This window comes from Cupressus sempervirens, chromosome 7, assembly GCF_028749045.1.
Source record: "Cupressus sempervirens isolate cs-2001-9-10 chromosome 7, ASM2874904v1, whole genome shotgun sequence".
Lineage (NCBI taxonomy): Eukaryota > Viridiplantae > Streptophyta > Pinopsida > Cupressales > Cupressaceae > Cupressus > Cupressus sempervirens.
Genome location: NC_143124.1, coordinates 86,633,958 through 86,655,859, shown reverse-complemented (window position 1 = coordinate 86,655,859; position 21,902 = coordinate 86,633,958).

The following is a 21,902-nucleotide window of genomic DNA, read 5'->3' as shown; positions in this document are numbered from 1 at the left end:
TGAATACCTTCAACTGAAAACACAAAAGTTCGATATTCTACTTCATTCACCAAGTTACATGATTCAATTTGTAACTCACCTTGTGTATTTGGGTGTGAAGGGTATGTAAAATCTGATTCCTACCTCTTTATAGTCATATTATTCATCACATTATATTTTCCACTTGCTGAAAACTCTTCACACTGAAAATTTGGTTAGTCACTAAATCTGAAAAAGTGTTCTGAAAATGTTAATCCAAAATAAGTTGATTACAATATTTATCTTCATTTAAAATACTGTTAGAGGGAACATTGAACTTTAATTTATAAACTTACCATCAATCTGACCATTACAAGACTTGTCATTATAAAAAGGAAAATCAGAATCAACAAAATTATTTTCAATGTTTTCCTCCTCATTTGAAGTATAAAAACATATTTCATTGCAATCACTAGCATGAGAAAACATTGAGACAGTAGCAAACTTCCCCTCAAACACATCCCCTACATCTATCAAGTCATCATATGCATATACACTTGTGGTGTTACTATATGCATCTCCAAAGTTTGACAAAAAAAAATTAGATTTTGTATCTTTTTCTACATCAAATATTGGAGAAGTGACTTGACTAAATGAAGAAAAAATATGAGGGAGAGTACATATATCCTTAGAAGTACTTACATATTTCTCAAACTCATGAGCAAAAAAATCTAAAATCCCATCAGGGCTCAAGAAGACTTCCTCACATATCTTCTCCTGGCTATGATTATTTTCTGGATGATATGAAGAACTTACAACAGCATTAGTACAACAGTCTGAAATATTAGAATCATTATAATACTCATTTCATCATAAAAATCAACACCTCTACTACTATTACAAAATTCATCAAACTCATATTCACTATCACAAGACTCATTTTCAATTTAATATCCATTTCTTTATGCTAGTTGCAATCATCTGATTCATTCAAAGTTGAATCCATTTCTTCACACTTGGAGGATAGATTATTATTATTTATGGATTCATTACATTCATGATTACCTTGACTTTCAGCACATGTATTATCATCATTAGGAGAGACACTATGAAGAATATCATTATCACTTTCCATCTCCTTAATGAATCTCTCAGCTTGTAAAAGCTCTTGTAACCTTAGAGGTGCTGATCAATTGACTTAATCAAGCACTATAATATCTAGGAAAACACTTGGTAGGGAACATTCCTCTAGTCTAGAATGCAAAGGCATCATTTTGATTACTGAGTTAAACTTTAAATAAACTTGTTGAACATTTAGACCCTGAAGACTTCACATTTTCCCCTTGACTATACTAATAAGCATATTGTGGATTTTCTTATTCAACATAACAATATTACTAGCCACAGTTTTCAAACTATTAGAAAATTGCAGACTAACCTCAGACCTGATGTCTAAATCCATTTTAAAATAAAAACTTCACCTATTTCTCTAGTTCTGAAAGTCACAAAATACAGATATTGATTTTTAAAATTAAAATTTCATGAAAATGAAACTCATGAAAAGTAGAATACCTTTAGTGTTGATGCAAACTTTCCTTTTCTGATTTTGGCACTGGTGCTAACATGAACTTCTTCACACCATATATGAAATCAATGTAGAGCCACCACCTCCTTTAAAAGGACAAATAAATCACAGTTGTGACTCACTTTGAGCCCTCATTTTTTTTATAATAGTAGAAGCAACAACAATGAACCTTAATCAAGAAACGCTTCTTTTCCAAGAAACTATCAAGAGCTTCAAATTTGCACATACAATTGAAAGTCCTTCAAATTTTAAACATGAAATTAATTAGGATATACTGGTACAAAGAGAGTTACCACTCATAAATATGAGAAATAAAACAAGATTTGTTACTTGACAAAATATGAACCAGACTTTCAATGGTAGGAAAAAAAATAGATCATCAAACTACTCTTATAGATCTACAATCTTGAAAATTAATGAACAAACCATTTTGTTCATTATTGACTATGAACACTTCAACACTTTGAAAACACTTCCAAGCTAGATTGACTGATGATGGAAACATTATGACAATACAATCTTTCTTCAATCTTCAAAGGTACTATAGTCCTAGATAAAACATCACTGGGAGACATGAAACTTCAACATGACCTTGTTGCTGATAACATACTTTATACATGCCTTTCTTTTAATTGTATTGAATGGCTTTTAGATTGCAATACTCCCCAACAAAGTCTCCATTTTTTTGGTGACTCGAATGGGAAAAACCATGCCAAAAAATAGGAATGAAATATATAAGTTTAGAACAAAGATTCTTGTACTTTTAACAATGAATTACATTATAGATGCCTAGCAGAGTCACCATTTTGTTGGCTCCTAATTTAATAGCTTTGAAAATAACCAAGAAACTAGACCAATACATCTAAGGTTAGAAAATTCCTATGATGGATGCACATGACTATAGTCTTGGGCCAACTATAAGGATAATTCCTTCTTCTGGCAAGTGGATCTCAGATTCTTTATATGGTACCAGTGTGAAAGCATACTACAGAATTTGAAAAACAGATAAAATCCCTTAATATTCTATGTTTATGCAAGCATTCATGGGTGAAAGAGCTAATAACAGAGCACATGGACCTGATAAACCAAGTGATAGAAAACTCTTTTAGCTCTTAAACATAAAGGGAAAGATATTCAATTAAAGTTTGGATCTTAGCATAACCCGAGTATGCAACAACAGAGAACATGTAACCTTCAAGCTGACCAGTCCTTTATCCATTGGGCATCAACTAAACCTTCACATACAGATGAATACCTAAATTATACTCATATATTCAGACATTTGATCTATCTATTTGTCTTGCAAACAGACATCAATCTTCATAACAACTCTCATACTTGTGATGAAATCCTTCCAGTGTAACCTGCGACCCTATCAATGTAAACAAGCATTTACATGGATCTTTGTTCCAACAACAAATTCACCTTGACATACAACCTTAAGGGATTGCAAATGAGTTCAAGCTCTTCATTCTCAAACACAAAACATTACAAATAATAGAAGAAGGAGATGAGAATTAGAATGAAACAAAGTAGGTTAAACTCTTGCATTAATTTCCTTGAATCCAATACACCGTCTATATGTTAACATTTAGAAAATACAAAATGAATGAATGTATAATATGAAATGCTTCAAAAGAAATATAATATGTTGTTCATAACAAAGGAACACTAAGAAAATGTTATCAAAACTATGAGAAAAATGTGAGTAAATTAGAACCAGATTGGTCTCACAATTCTCAAAAAATCTCCAAAGAATTGGAACCCTTACAAAGAGTAGAGAGGAAGAATATATAGAAGAGAAGATATTTCTGGGACTATAATCTAAAATTGACATGTATCCCACTGAAAGAATCTTCAATTTATAATTGTTGAAACTGATCTTCTTCCAACTACTAGCAATTAAAATCATCAATGATGCCAAAATATCTGATATATCCCCTTTTAATAATCTACAAAATATCTCATAGAGAAAATATCAGGAATTCATCACAAACTATACTGAAGCTTCAAATCTGATCTCAACATTTCACTTCTACTTTTTGCCATGAAAATTAACTTGTGCTATTGACAAAAACACTTGATTACTTCGCACTACCTTTAAAATAATCAATTCGTCCTTACTAATGATGATGAAACCATATATGATGAAAATATAATTATATCTAATCTCAATTCAAGTTGGAAACACAAGTCTGCAATTTTCACCGAGAAGCCCCTTGGAACACAAAATCTCCTGTAGCCAATTTTGGTTAATACTTGCACAAAATCTAATAGTAAAAATAGAATATTCACTTCTTCCTAGTTCCATCGGTATATTATACTACACGTTTTGGATAAAAATCATGCCCCTAAGATTAATTTGAATTTTATAGCTCCTAGACCATGAATAGAGCATAAAATGAAAAATAAAACTATATACTCAAAACTATATAATATTATTCAACTTATAATCCTTTCAACATCTGCATGTTGAATATCTCTAAACTTTTATGTCGATTCTCCATTGGTCAATTATCTAATAGGCCCCAAATTTATATTATTGAAATATTTCAATTTATAACCTAGCATCTTTCCTTATAAATATTTCTTTTACGATCCTACAACAAGCAACCCTTCGTGGCATTGAAGACTTTAATATTACCATTCCTAACCTTACGAAATTTGTAAGATCGGAGGCCCATTTATGCTTTCACATGATCTTACGAAACCATCATATGATCAACCAAATTTAGTCTTTGACCCCCAATCCTACAATGAAGCCCACTTCTCCAATCACATGACAAAGTCATAGCATCATATACCTCCATATCTGCACCTAGCGATCTCAAGATTGACCCTATTTTGATAACATTGTAAACATTTGAGAATCCTTCTATGATCCCATTAAATTCATAGGATCGTAAGCCTCTGAATTTGAGATTCCGATCCCCCAACCTCAACATAACATCAAAAACCATAATCTTTCCTCACTTGATCTCATGACATCATGTCTCATTGTAGTATTGAAGGCCATTGAAATCTAGCTTTCAACCACATGACAAGGTCATAACATCGCTTGGGCGTAATATCAAAGGTCCTTCCCTATCCTCTTTGTGAACTCATGATGAGCCTTTGGAATGTACCATGTGTCAACTGGTGAGTGGCCCCATGGCATCCCTAACTCTACCAAATTTTTGATTTTTTGGACCAAAATTCTAATTTCCTGGTAGGTCTCCATGTCACTACTGGCGAGACCATCCCATTCTTTTGTGGTGACATGATGAACTTTGGAATCCTTCACTTTCCTGGTGACACTCTTAACTTTTTTGGTGAACTTTCATTTCTGGCCACGTCATTACCACCTCTTCTTTCGCTCATCGCCATGTCAGCTCCACCTGGCCAGTCATTATGTCACCATGGTTGTCTGGTATGCATCTTCAATTGGTGACATAGTGCCTACATAGGACCATCCACATGGCATCATTTGATCACTTGGTCATTGAGATTTCCACAACATTGATGATGTTAGCATCTTCATTCAAAATTTTGTTGCAAACTCCATGCCATCTGGTTGTAAGGTGGGGCCCTTTTCATCACAATGTGGCTTTATAAAATGCCCATGTCTTTTCAAAATTATGCAAGTTTAGTGAGTTTATATTTAAACACTAAAAACCTTAACCCACAACCAATGTGGGATTATGTATTTTAATACAAAACCCCTGCATTTTTCTTCCTGTCTATGGGTTTTTCTTCTATCTGTTGTAGGTTCCCTCTCCTTTTGTAGTTGTGGACACCTCTATTTTTTTCCTTAGAGATCTTCTATTTTTCTTGGGTGGGTGCTCAGCCTTGGACTTGGATGTTCAAAATGGGAAAGCAATTTTGAGGAATAACATAGGCTCTATCTTGGGATGCATGCCCCTTGCGGGCATGGCAAGGAATTAGATCTTTGGAGGAAGAAAACAATTCAAAATTTTCTCGAACAATTGAAAGCATGAAACCTACTCTAGCTATAATAGATGGTGACCTCAAGCCACCAAACTTCTTCAACTTTCTTCCATCTATCATACACCTAATTCTCATTAACATCTTCTTGAGGTAAACTAAAACTTTCATTATCCTTTGTTTTACCCAACACATTAGTACTTTCAATTAATTCATTAGGAAAATCAAAATTGTCATCATCACTTTCATAGTGCATATAAAAACTATACATATTTTCTTCATCTTGCTCACTATGAAAAATGAATCAACGTGATCATAACAACTGATATCAAACTAAAATTGATAATAACTAATTGACTCATGGATACCTTCAACTGAAAACACAAAAGTTTGATATTCCACTTCATTCAACAAGTTAAATGAATCAATTTGTAACTGACCTTGTGTATTTGGGTGTGAAGGGTATGTAAAATCTGAGTCCTACCTCTTTGCAATCATATTATTCATCACATCAGATTTTCCACTTGCTGAAAACTCTTCACACTAAAAAATTTGGTTAGTCACCAAATCTAGAAAACTATTCTAAAAATGTTGATCCAAAATATGCTAATTACAATTTTTGTCTTCATCTAACATACTATTAGAGGGAACATTGAACTTTATAAACTTACCATCAGGCTGATCATTACAAGACTTGGCCGTATAAAATGGAAAATCAGAATCAACAACATTATTTTCAATGTTTTCCTCCTCATCTAAAGTATCAAAACATATTTCACTGTAATCACCAGCATGATAAAAAATTAAGATAGTAGCAAACTACCCCTCAAACACATCCCCTGCATCTATCAAGTCATCGTGTGCATATTCACTTAAGGTGTTACTATATGCACCTCCAAAGTTTGACAAAGATTTTTTAGATTCTGTATCCTTTTCTACATCAAATATTGGGAAAGTGGCTTTACTAAATGAAGAAAAAATATGAGGGAGAATACATATATCCTTAGAAGTACTTACATATTTCTCAAACTCACGAGCCAATAAATTTGAAATCTCATTAGGGGTCAAGAAGACTTCCTCACTAATTTTCTCTTTGTTGTGATTATTTTCTACATCATATGAAGAACTTACAACAATAGAAACATTAGTACAACAATCTAAAATATCAAAATCATTATAATACTCATTTTCATTATTAAAAATCAACACCTGCATTGCTATTACAAAATTCCTCAAACTCATTCAATGTCACAAGACTCATTTTCAATTTCATATCTATCTTCTTTACATTGGTTGCAATCTTTCGATTCATTAAAAGTTGAATCCATCTCTTCATGCTTGGAAGATAGATTATCATTATTTATGGATTCTTTACATTCATGATTACCTTGAATTTCAACACATGTATTATCATCATTAGGAGAGACACTATGAACAATATCATTATCACTTTCCATTTTCTTAATGAATCTGTCAGCTTGTAAAAGCTCTTGTAACCTTATAGCTGTTGTTCAATTGACTGAATCAAGCACTATAATATCCAGGAAAGCACTTGGTAGGGAAGATTCCTCTAGTCTAGAATGCAAGGGCATCATTCTAATTACTAAGTTAAACTTTACATAAAATTTATTGAACATTTAGACCTTGAAGACTTCCCATTTTCCCCTTGACTATACTAACAACCATATTGTGGATTCTTTTATTCAACATAACAATATTACTAGCCACAGTTTTCAAACTATTAGAAAATTGTAGACTAACCTCAGACCTGATGTCTGAATCCATTTTAAAATAAAAACTTCACCTCTTTCTCTAGTGCTAAAAATCACTAAATAGAGGTATAGATTTTTAACATTAAACTTTCATGAAAATTAAACTCATGAAAAGTAGAATACCTTTAGTGTTGATGCAAACTTTCCTCTATTGATTATGGCACTGGTGCTGACATGAACTTCCTCATACCATAGATGAAGCCATTGTAGAGCCACCACCTTATTTAAAAGGACAAATAAATCACAACTGTAATTCGCTTTGAGCACTTAGATTTTTTATAATAGTAGAAGCAACAACATTGAACTTTAATCAAGAAACACTTCTTTTCCAAGAAACTATCAAGAGCTTCAAATCTGCCCATACAACTGAGAGTCCTTCAAATTTCAAACATATACGCAAAGAGATTCAACACTTATAAATATGAGAAATAAAACAAGGTTTTTTAATTGACAAAATTTGAACCAGACTTTCAATGGTAGGAAAAAAAACATAGATCATCAAACCACTCTTATAGATTTAAAATCTTGAAAAATAATGAACAAACCATGTTGTTCATTCTTGACTTTGAACACTACAACACTTTGAAAATACTTTCAAGCTGAATTGACTAATGATGGAAACACTAGTGACAATACAATCTTTCTTCAAACGTTAAAGCTACTGCGGTCCTGGTTAAAACATCATTGGGAGGCATGAAACTTCAGCACAACCTTGCTACTGATAACAAACCTTACACATGCCTTTCTTGTATTTGTATTGAGTCACCTTTAGATTGCAATACTACTTAGCAGAGTCACCATTTTTTTCGTGACTTGGATGGGAAAAACCATGCCAAAAAATAGTATTGAAATATATAAGTTTACACCAGAGATTCTTGTCCTTTTAATAGTGAATTACTTTACAAATCCCTAGTAAAGTCACCATTTTGTTGGCTCTTGAATTAATAGTTTTGAAAACAACCAAGAAACTAGACCAATACATATAAGGTTAGAAAATTCCTATGATGGATGCACTTGACTATAGTCTTGGGCCAACTATAAGGATAATTCCTTCTTCTTCTTTAGGGTCTATTAGACCTAGGCAAGTGGACCTCAGATTCTTTATATGGTACTAGTGTGAAGGCATACTACTGAATCTGGAAGACAGATAAAACCCCTTAATATTCTATGTTTATGCAATAATTCATGGGTAAAATAGCTAATAATAGAGTACATGAACATGATAAACCAAGTGAGGAAAAATTCTTTAGCTCTTAAACATAAAGGGAAATATATTTAATTAAAGTTTGGATCCAAGCATAACCTGAGTATGCAACAACATAGAACATGTAACCCTCAAGCTGACCAGTCCCTTATCCATTGGGCATCAACTAAATCTTTACATACAGATGGATACCTAAAGTATACTCATATATTTAGACATCTGATCTATTTATTTGACTTGCAAATAGACATCAAACTTCCTAATAGCTCTCATACTTATGATGAAATCCTTCTAGTGTAACCTGCAACCCTACCAATGTAAACAAGCATTTACATGGATCTTTGTTCCAACAACAAATTTACCCTGAAATACAACCTTAAGGGATTGCTAATGAGTTCAAGCTTTCTTTGTTCTCAAACATAAAACATTACAGATAACAGAAGAAGGAGATGAGAATCAGAATGAAACTAAGAAGGTTAAACTCTTGCATTAATTTCCTTGAAACCAATAGACCATCTGTATGTTAAGATTCAAAAAATACAAAATGAATGATTATATAACATGAAATGCTTCAAAGGAAATACGGTATGCTATTCGTAATAGAAGAACATTGAGAAAATGGTATCAAAACTATGAGAAAAATATCAGGAAATTGGAACCAGACTGGTCTCACAATTTTCAAAAAATCTACAAAGAATTGGAACCCTTAAAAAGAGTAGAGAGGAAGAATATATAGAAGATCTAAGATATTTCTACGTCTGTAATATGAAATTGACATGTATCATACTGAAATAATCTTCAATTTGTAGTTGTTGAAACTGATCTTCTTTCAACTGCCTATAATTAAAACCATCAATGATGCCAAAATATTTGATATATCCCCTTTTAATAGTTTGCAAAATATCTCATGGAGAAAATATTAGGAATTCATCACAAACTGTACTGAAGCTTCAAATCTAATCTTAGCATGTCACTTCTGCTTTTTGCTATGAAAATCAACTTGTGTTGTTGAGAAAAACACTTGATTACTTCCCACTGCCTTTAAAGTAATCAATTCATCCTTACAACTGATGATGAAACCATATATGATAAAAATATCATTATCTCTGATCTCAATTCAAACTAGAAACACAAGTCTATAATTTTTGTTGAGAAGCCCCTAGAAACACAAAACCTCTTGTAGCCACTTCTAATTAATACTTGCACAAAATCTGATGGCAAAAATGGAAAATTCACTTCTTCTCAATTCCATTGGCATATTATACTACACATTTCAGATAAAAATCATGCCCCTAAGATCAATTGGAAATTTACAGCTCTCGGACCATGAACAGAGCATAAAATGAAAAATAAAACTATATAGTGGAAACAATATAATATTATTCAATTTATAATCCTTTCAACATTTGTGCATTGAATATCTCCGAACTTTTAATTTTTATTCATTTTTCATTGTCCTTAAATGTCACATGTCGATTCTCCATTGGTCAATTATCTAGCAGGGCCCACATTTATATTATTGAAATATTTCAATTTTTACCCTATAGCATCTTTGCTTATAAATTTTTCTTTTACGATCCTATGATAATCGACCCTTTATAGCATTGAAGACCTTAATATTACCATTCCCAACCTTACAAAATTCATAATATTAGAGGCCCATTTATCCTTTTGCATGATCCTATGAAACTATTGTATGATTGCACAACTTCAATCTCAGACCCTGAATCCTATGACAAAGCCTACTTCTCTGATCACATGACAAATTCGTAGCACTGTATACCTCCATATCTATACCTAGTGATCTCACAACTAGCCCCATTTTCATAACATTGCAAACATTTGAGAATTCTTCTATGATCCCACAAAATTCATAGGATCGTATGCCTCTAAATTTGAGATCCCAATCCCTTGGCCTCACATAACATCAAAAACCATAATCTTTCCTAACCCGATCTCACGACATCCTATTTTATCGTAGCAATAGAGGCCATTGGAATCTAGCTTCTAACCACACAACAAGATTGTAACATTTTTTAGGCATACAATCAGAGGTTCTTCCCTATTCTCTTTGTGAACTAATGATGAGCCTCTAGAATGCACCATGTGTCTACTAGTAAGTGGCCCCATGGCATCCCCTACTCCATTAGATTTTCAATTTTTTGAGCCAAAATTCTAATTTCCTAGGAGGTTTCCATGTCGCTATTGGTGAGACCATCCCATTTTTTAGTGATGACATGGCCACCATCGGAATCCTTCACTTTCCTGGTGACACTCTTAACTTTTTTGGTAAACTTTCATTTTTGACCACGTCATCACCACCTCTACACCCACTCATCACCATGTTAGCTCCACCCGACTAATTGGTATGTCACCATGGTAATCTAGTGTGCATTTTCACTTGGCAACATAGCACCTACCAAAGGATCAGCCACACAACATCATTTGATCACCCAATTGTTGAGCTTTCCATGTCATTGATGATGTCAACATCTTCATTCAAAATTTTGTTGCGAACTACATGCCATCTAGTTAGAAGGTGGGGCCCTTTTCATCATTACAAAATGCCCAAGTCTTTTCGACATTATGCACATTCAATGAGTTTATATTTAAACACTAAAAACCTCAACCCACAACCAATGTGGGATTAAGTATTTTAATGCAAAACCCCTGTGCTTTTCTTCTTTTCTATGGGTTTTTCTTCTATCTATTGTAGGTTCCCTCTCCTTTCATAGCTATGGAGGCCTCTATTTTTTTCCTTGGAGATCTGCTCTTTTTCTTGCATGGATTCTCAACCTTGGACCTAGATGCTCAAAATGGGAAAGTAGTTTTGAGGACTAACAACATCCACGTATTATGTCTCTTGTATGTTGAGATCATATGATATGTATTATATGTTGATGTACTTGTATTTATAATTGAAAACACTATGAAATGTATAGTGGATGATATTATTTGAATATACTTGATCATATCAATTGGTTTTATGTATGTGTGTATGAGATTATGTATGTGTTTATTCATTTTATGATTATGGACATTGTAATTAAGACATAAACTATTAATGAAAATTTTTAAATGTGACTCAATGCAAAGGAACCCTTCAGGAATGAAATCTATATTGTAATTGCAATTGTGTAAATGTTGTGTTTGTGTATATTGCTTCTGCATTATTACTTTGATGTTGTTTAAACTTTAAAAAAATAGTTGAGTAAACTTTGTAACATATTATACTTATTTCTCTTGGGTTCCCAAGTGAGGTGTTACAAAAGGTGAACATGACACTATAAAATAATATATATTTAATGAAATATTCATTCATAAATGAATGTTGGTTCTTCAAAATCTATATAAAATTGATACCTTTCTTTTAAGAAACTTTAGAGTTTGAAACCTTAGAAATAAAGCTCAACAACTAAAAACCCCTACTCTCGAAAGGAGCAATCTATTCTAATGCAAAAAATGATAGTATATGGACAAATAGGGAAACATGACACCAAATAAGAATATGCTTTTTATGAAACATTTTTTCATAGAGAAATGTTGGATCTTAAAACACTGTATATAACTAAAAACATGAATTTAAGAAACTAAAAAATTTGAAACCCTATGAATAGAGCTTGATAACTAAAAACCCCTTCTCTCACAACCATTTCCAATCATCCTCTTATTTCATGGTCTTAACATTATGGAGAACTGAAAATGTTTATTGAGGTCATATTCATTACCTAGTTTTCTTTGTCCCCTGTTGGTCACACACCAATATTTCAAAACCAATCACCATTGTCTCTCCAAACCCTCTTGAAATACTAGAAGGGAAGAAATAAAATGCATAACATATGGAAATTAATTAGTCTCTTTCAACATAGCATTCCTAATCATTTGAGGAGAAATTGAAGAGTTTACACACCTAGTCCTACAGCTAGTCGTGTTTATTTCCCACATCTTACCATGTGTTATCCTATGACATTTGATCAAAAGTAAATAATGAATAGATAATTTTTCATGGTGTTTCATTTATATTTCAACCAATTTTCAAATTTTATTTCTAGGGCATTTCTTGTCAACCAAAGTCTCCCTAATTGAATAGTCTATCTTCAATATGTCCAATTTTGTGTGATAGTGTAATGTCTACCATTATGTTGTCCATCTGTATCTCTATTTATCTCTACAAGCCCATTTTATCAAGTTTTTTTATTAGTGAGACACACTTATTCAGATAGCTAACAAATACTGAATGTATTGTACAGTTAACAATGTTAACCAAGTAATTCAGGCTGTACTAAGTTCTATAGTTGCTATCGATTACTAAGAATAGTATTTAGTTTGTGCTGAGCATTTTTTACTAGGTTGGTGATTGTCAATGTAAACCAAGCTTCATAGTGTTTACTAAGTCTCTTAGTGCAAACCAAGTTCTACAGTGGTTACCAAGTTCATAGATTCAACAATATGAATCTAGTGTTGACCAAGCCATACAGTGTCAACCAAGTGATTCAGTTTATACCAAAATCATAGTAATAGAATTGACTGAGCTATGCAATGTGAATCAAGTGATTCAATTTATACCAAGCTTGTAGTAATATCATTGATCGAGCTATGTAGTGTGAATCAAGTGATTCAATTTATATGTTGAGTTTCATAGTATTCATCAAGTCACCAGTGTAGACTGAGTTTAGACTACTTGAAAGTGATTAGTATGGATTGAGCTTCTACATCTACCAAGTGCATGATAATGTCAAACATTTACAATGGATGTCAAGTATCATAATCTCACTGAGTTAGTCTTCAAAACTAGAGTTCCTGCAGTTGGGCCGACTTTATGTATTTTGGTGAAACTTGTATTATAGCCGACTTTGTTGATTTGTAATTTGGATTGGTATATATGTAATGAATTGTATCGCATACAAAATACATGACATGAGTATGGTGTGAATTTAATAAGAGTAAAGTGTGAAATAAAAGGGCTACAAAAGTATAAGGAGTAGCAAAGATTTATCTATCACAACAAGTTGATTATTACAATCAAAGGATCTCATTTAGAAAATCAAGTTGTAGATCAAAGATCGACCACTAGTTCATCGTAACAGGTGGAATAGTTAAATCCTTTCACAAGGTAGACTTAACAGTATTTTTAAATCTCTTTATCAAGTCCATACTTCATTGTATGTTTTTTAAATCCTTTTACAAGATGGACCTAACAGTCCTTATTGTGCCTAACAAGATAGATCATCATAAGTGACCATTGTAACCCATAATAGGCCAAATTTATATTACAGTAGTAAAGCATGTGGGTATCATCCCGCACTAGTTTTAATTTATACTTGGAAGGTTTCTAGGTCACCATGTCGTGTGTCAAAGTGTTATGAATGTTTTAATGCTTTCAGTTTTTCATGCATGCAATTAGATTAGAATACACATGAAGGATTAATTGGTAAATGAAGATTAATTTTTATAAGTTATTGATTCACCCCTCCCCTTTTAGTAACTTAGCCTATCATATATTTCCAAAAATTCGTATCAAAGCTTTGTGGTTCTTAGAGAAATATTTAATAGCTTGAGCAAAGATCAAGAGGCTATGGAGGTATTCAGACTTGATAAGGATCTTGACAATGGAAAATCTAGATTTGGAATTGGCTATTGGGCAACTCAAGAAAGAAAAATAGAAACTCTCTCAATCCTTGAAAAGAAGAAAAGATATTGTAGTACAGATGAATGACCGACTCTAAATTGAAGAAAGAATTGAAGAAATCCATTTAAAAAGTAATTCAGATGGAACAAATGAAGTAATCAGAGAACTATTAGAAAATAATGGAACACTTTAAGAAGAAATAAGAAAGCTAAGAAGAGAGCAAGAAATTTAGTTAGTAAGATTGTGTGTAGTCATAGAAGAGAAAAGTAAGATAAAAGAAGAGTTAGAAGGAAAGAACAATGAAATTAAACATCTATCCCTTCAACAAGCAAACTTCATTGATCAACTTACTAATGCAAATGAAGAGATCATGAATCTAAGATCAAAGAATGAAAGATTACAGAATGATCTAAATAGTAAAAGGAAAATCAATGAGAAGATGATGAAATCTCAAGCAGACATGGATCAATTAAATGATAAAATCCAATACAGACAAAAGGGAAAAGCAGGAATTGGATATACAGAAGAAGTGAATCATCTAAGAAAGAAGCTCAAAAGAATCAAAGACCTACTTGAAGTCACTGTGGTAAACTAGGTCACACATCAAACAAATTTTGGAACAACGACAAAGCTAAATTCAATGGAAAATGCTACAATTGTAGTCAACATGGTCATAGAGCTAATGAATGCAAAGAGAAACCTAAATTTGAGGGAAAATGTCATAAATGCAAGAAGCATGGGAACAAATCTTTAGAATGTAAAACTAAGATATTGAATCCAGTTCAACAGATTGTAAAAGCTATATTTGATTGGGACTACAACACATGGTGCCGATGTAATTACTAAGGAGAATGTGGACACATTGGAATAAATTGTGTAAAACATCACATGAGGATAAGAGACACCACTAGAAGATGTTTCATTTGTACAAAACTTGGTCATCTTTCGAAGAATTGTATGAAAAATGGAAGAATTGAAGACGAAAAGAAAGACAAGCTTGAAAACATTAGGAAATAGATGAGATAGCAATGGATTCCAAAATCTTCTAAAAATGTAAGTCTAAGTAATGAAGCACATGTTACTCAAGAATTGGGTGATTCAAGCATTTCCACTTGATAACCTTACATTTAGCCCAATACATAATTATTTAGTGGAATGTTCAAAATACTAATTTTACTTACCATATCCTTATTTCACTAACCTCTTTTCCCTAGCACTTTACTTAAACATAAACTACACATTTCAGGAACAACTAACTACTTCGACTTCTTCTTAACTACTCCCTTCCCTAACTTCTTACTACCTAAATTTGCAACCCAAGACAAAGAATGGGGAGAATCACGTGCAGGATAAGTTTGGTGGTCAGCCCATGTCCTTGGGCGACCCCGCCTTTTGTGGCACCTAGGGAGGAGAGAGAGGGAAATGGTCATCCATCATAAATGTGGTCTTTTCCTTGGTATAAGTGTGTTTTGCATTGGTTGGGGTGAGATATGCATATATATTTATATGGCCCCCATGGGATTATGTGTCCCTTAAACTCCATTTCCCATATTATCTGACATGACTTAATAAAATGTACCCAAGAAAAGAGTTTGGGATAGCACATGATGGGTTTTCATTTGTCATGGTGTAGATCCCACCAACCTCCAACTCCCCACATTCTCCAATGCATAAGCCCTCCTCCATTTCAGGTGCCAATAATAATATTATCTCCTTTTCACTTTTTGGGATTAACCATTAGGAAACTATCTAGTGGGGACCACCCAAATCACTTTCTTGGATTATGCCTAAACATGCAGGACATGCTGGATACACCTAGGAACAAGAATATAGTTGAGAGTTTTAAAAATAAACATTTTTATCTTTATTTTCTTAGCTCCTCTATGTAGATTATTTACATCTTCTATGCTTATATACATAAATGGTATTATTTTTATTATTATTATTATTATTTTGTGTCTTGGATTAGTGTGATAGTGACTTGAAAGTCACATGACTCTTGTGAGTCCTAGTGAGTAGTACTCATAGGCTAGATGTTTGATTGCATTGTAGTTTCTCATAATTTTTTTCTAATATTTCATGATCAGATTTTGAGTATATTCTTTCTAATATTTTAAGTGATTGTAATAGGGAAGGTGTTTTTTTTTCATTCCTCATACATTTTTCGTAGATGAATTGTGGACCTCGGCAAGTCTATCAAAAATTTTTCTAAGTGTTTGCTTTTCTCAACTAATTCTTTTCTTGTGTTTTTTTATCATATCATTGAATTTAGGTGAATATATTTTTTGATATGAAGGTGTTGTCTTCTTAGAAAATTGATTGGAGTTGAAAATCAATGAATGAAAGACTATGCAATGAACTATCAAACATGGTGATTTACCTCCAAGTTATGAAAAGCATAGCATGTAAAATTTGCAATGAAACATGTATATTTTGACTTGATCAATTCTACCCAAAATATTCTTTCACATTTGATCTATGAAATATATTCATCAACTAGTTTACAAATTTCATGAGAAGAAAATTTAATACATGAATTCCTTTTCATAATACATCAAATTTTTGAGTGACTTTTCCTTATAATCAAATTTCATATGTAGCTTCACAATCTGCTTCTTCCCAACTCCAGATATTAAATAATGACACAAATCTTTTCTACAACACAAAGAAACACAAAAGAACTTGGAAGACCTTAATACCATTCTTTTTCACATCAAAATGAAATCACAATGGGACCTTGGAGACCACAATAATTTTGAGGTGACATAGAACAAGGATTGCTCTTTACACATTTGATTTCCCAGCATTGGCAAGGGTGAAACACTACATCTTTAAGGGATACATCTTAACATAACCTGCACATAACACACAAAATAGGAACCATGGAGGCTCACCTCCCAACTAAGGCTTCTACGAAGCCACCCACCGAGCAAGGGAAACAAGATCCAAACTAGATTTCATACCAATCTTACAAATGCATGAACATCACATTCACAACACTTAACAATCCCATCCCAAGGTATTTCACAAAGGTTCACCAATGGAACTTTGAACATAGGGTGAAGGTGTGCTTTCAGGGAGGTTTTTCATATTATATCATATCTTCCATAAACAACTTTCATGCCCTTTTGGGGCTTCACAATTCAACAAATATCATGCCCTTTCGGGGCTTCACATATCACCAAAATATCATGCCCTTTCGGGGCTTCATAAACATCATCCACCACACACTAGCAAGAACTTTAGCTTCCTTGAAACCCATACTTCATTTACTTCCTTCCTTCACCATTTTTTTTCCTTATCACCCCAAGGCAAAATATGAATAGAAATGACATACAATGGATCCCATACTCCAAGGTCTTCAATCATGCAAGCCCAACTATACCCTTCACCCTAGACTTCTCTTCCCTTCTCTCAAGGGTGAGTGAAGCCATCACACCCATGATCACATTCATATTCCAATCCAAACAAGAAAAAAAAACCAAGAAGAAAACCCAAGAACTCTTCAAGAACACAACACATTCTCACAATGCCACAACACAATATCAAAAACCATAATGCAAGAAGAACACAACACTTTGTCACAATGCCATAACACAATATCAAAATCCACAAAGCAAGACTTCCACCACAATGCATACTCCATCAATAATCCTTCACACTTGTAGATTTACTCACTTATGCTAAAAGAAAGAAATGAAAAAAGAAGTATGTTTTGAGACACCAACCTTGGTCCAAGCTAGGGTATTGATAGTTGTAGTAGAGCTCCCTTAATCTCCCTCCAAACCTAACTGTCTCTAAACTTAGAGAGTGGGTGAACAATCCACTAGTTTGTCACCCCTCCACTAAAAAGACTCTCTGCTAACCATTTTTAGTAGGAACATCAAGCCTCCCCTTTCTTACATTGTTGCTCCTCCAAAATAAGAAAGTTGACCAAGTGGGGTTGTGAGGGTACTCTCATGGGAAAACTCAAAATTTCGAATTGGTTCAAGATGGCTTCGTTTAAGGGGTCCACTAAGTTAGGTAATCACTAAAATAGTTGAATTTAGGCCCCTAACATGTTATACTACCATTAGGGTAGCTTTTAATCCATAAAATGACACTTCAAGACCCTATTTAGGCCCTCTAAAATCACTAACAAGTTTGAATTCGAAAATCAACATGATGGTGACCCTTCCTAACACTCTCTCCCAAATGGGTATACTTAAACATTAATTGGAGAAAAAGGAAAGGACTAAGATCAAGTGGTCTTGTGACCAACACTCTAGGTGACATGTCATCAAAAAATAGACAAATACAAGTGTGAAGTGACACATTAAAATACATTCCATATCACCATGACATATCCTTAATGCATATATATTATGATCAAGAATTCCTTCATACAAACAAACTTACATTATGAAAAAAAATATTTTCACAATGAGGCTTTTGAATCTTCTAAAGATTTTCCTTGGTTCAACTGTGTTCACATAGGTTTGAAACTTGTTTCACCCAATAATTGTTAAAATCTGATAAGATTAATAACCCAAAAAATTAGTGCAAAGAGTAAATATCTAAACTATGAATGCAAATGATAAAAAATCAAAATAGCATCATAGAGTTAGTCTCCAAGAGAGTAATTCAAATGCTTAAAGAAAAATAGCATTAAGAGGACGCAAAAACAAGAGATACAAATACAAGCCAGGTAGCATGCTTATATAGGCTAGGAAGAGGGAGGAGGTGGCAACACCAACCAATAAGGAGTAACTATCTATCGGACTAAAGATAGCAAAGTATCTTCCCAAGATAGCTAATGGATGCTCACATGTAGGAAGGTGACACCTCACAACCATTCACCTAATAAGACATGCTTTATTAACCTAAGCAAGATTATTAAAAGTGTAGGAAAAACCTAGCAAAACAGGAAAAATAAAAAACTACACTAACACCCCCCCATAAGTGAAGCTTAGGTGGATGTAGAAATGGGTCCTGGAAAGTCAAGCCTTATGAGGTACCCATGTGCATAAAATTCCCCCAAAAGAGAGAGAAAAGAGACTCCCCAAAGAAAATTAAGACTCCAAGTGAGAGGAAGAGGCCCCCCCAAAAGATGTAGAATCCTGCACCTCCAGTAAAGCTTGCAAATTTTGTCCGGTAGATCCACTTACATCGAACAAGTTTTCTTCCCTTAGGAAAAGGGACAAGATCCCAAGTGTGGTTCCTCATCAAGGAACTATACTCTTCTTGCATAGCTATATCCCACTCAAAAATACCAGAAGCCTCATGAAAGGACTGTGGATTTGAGGTAGTATCAATGAAGATATGTAGAGCATCCTGGAATTGTGAACGAGTCTGCTTGGTGTCTGATGGATCCCCAACCCAATCACCTATAAACTGCAAGGTCTGTCTAGCCCAAAGTGGACCAGAAGATGGAGAATCTAGAAAAGAATCATCAACCTATAAATGATGACTAGGAGAGGAAGGAGGTGAGTCCTCTGAATCACTCTCTGCATCAAAAGTGGAGGTAGAAGACTGCTCAAGTGAATCTGACCCATTAGAAGATCTATCATGTATTCCAAGTGACTCCAATGTCAAAGTAGAAGGCAACCCTATGACCATGCTCTGCTGGTTAAGCTAATGCAAGTAGTGGAAGTTAAGATGGCCAAATAGCTCATGCCATAATCTACTCACATCATTAGAGTGAATGAGTGAAACAGTCAAAGGAGGATCAGGAACAAAGTGAGAAAACATATAGAGTCGTGACTGATGATCTGCTCACCCAACTGCAACTGTAGAATCATTGTGCAACTCACATATCTCCACTGAATCAGGAGTGAACTCAACCCACTTGCCTAAACCTATGTGAGTGATCTGGTATACCAATAGGAGATTAGTTGAAAATGAGGGTACACAACGAACATCATGGAATGTGCCAACCCCCACATCAACAGACCCTCTCACACACACCTCAACAGGAGTGTTATCACCCATCAAAATAGAAGGCATAGTACAAATCTCCAAGGATGCAAGTTCTTCCTTAGATGAAGCCATGTGGTGTGAAGCACCCGAATCAAGAACCCAAGTGGATGGTGAGGAAGCAACTACAAAAAGGGCCTTGCCCTTTCCTTTCCCCTTGTTGTTTTCTTTTTCTTTGTTAGACCCTTCATTAGAACTTTGTTTGATAGACTCAGGAACACTGATATTATTCTTCTCAAGAATGTATGTCAAGTGATCAAGTTGTTTCTGCAAACATTTATGTTCATCATGACCAGGTCTTTTACAATAGGCACATTTGACCTTTTCTTTCTTAGGCTGATTGCCCTTGGAAGATGGTGTATCAATAGTTGCTTTTGAAGAAATCGATATCTGATCATTCTTCTCCTCGCTATTCTTTTGTTTCTTATCCTTACTATTGTTGTTACTACTTTGTCCTTGTTGTTCTTTTGTGCCTTGGTTGGCAGCCAAGGCATGTGACTTAGAGGACTTAAGAGTGCCCATCTAGATTAGCTTGTCCTATTCTCGAGTGAGATTGACAAAAAAATCATCTAAAGATGGCATGGTGAATTGAGTACCAAGTGCACCCTTAATAGCATAGAAGGTGGAGACAAACACAGAATATTCTGAACTTAGCTTAGAGAGAATACTAAGAATCAGTTGTTCATCTTTCTTTTCAATTCCACATTGTTTTAACTGCAGCCTTAGTGATTTCAATTTGGTGAAGAAATCTTGGATTGTGTTGAAATTGTCAGGACTCAAACTAATTAATTCATTTTCCAACATATGACCCCTCATTGAATCTTGTGTGCCAAATAGTGTTTCTAGCTTTGTCCATACTTCATTTGGTGTATCCAAAGACTCAATGTGAAATAGCAAGTTAGGAGAAACAAACAAACACAATGTTCCAAATGCCTCATCACATTTGTTAAACCACTTAGGCTTATCTTCATGTTTAGCAGGTTTAGTTTCAAGTCTCATAGATATCCTATTTAATCTAGCTTTTCTTAAGTGAATTTTCATGCATGATTTCCACTCAAAGTAATTTTATGAAGTTAGGATGGGCATATTTGTTTGATCCATGATGAAGAAATGCTAGAAAGAAGAGAACCCCCCCCCCCCCCCCCCTCTTTACTCAATCAAAGAACCCCCCCAAAGAAATATGATTTGGCACTTTATTTTAGCGCGTTTACAACTACCACTAGAAAGAAATACTTAGTGGTCTTGATTTTAATGCATTACAAACCCTCATGAAGAGCATATTCTAAAAGTGAAACTTGGGCACAATAATCAAGGAAACAAATAGCACCACTGCGATCTACTCAAAAAATCATGCACTTTCAAAAAAAGAATCACCTCGATACGAGATCGTATGAGAAAGTTATGATCCTCCGAAGTTTCCAAAATGAGAATTGTGCATAGTCACGGCTGAGAATCTGCAATTTCTGAATAATTCATGCATGAAAATCAAAAAACAACTCCACTAGTGGATAGAGCACAAAAAAATAGCCAAATTCATAACAAGAATCATCAAAATCGGAGTCTGTATGAGCAAGAACGAGACATTTGAAAACTGCATTCAAATCTACAATTGCCAATGGAGAGGGGTATGGCTGTAGCATTTCATGCTTGATTCAAAAAAATATACAGCTTGCATGTAAAATCTAAAAGATACCTAGATGGTTTTTCGGGGCTGCGAACAAAATCCAAAAAGCATTTTTCTTTTTGATGTATAGAAGATGCTGCTGTAGTGTAAATTGGATGCCTTTAATAGTAAAAAATGGCTCCAAAAATAAAAAAAGACCCCAGCAACCAAAATATGGCATGCAAATGCTGGATTAGCTTCCTAAGTCCATC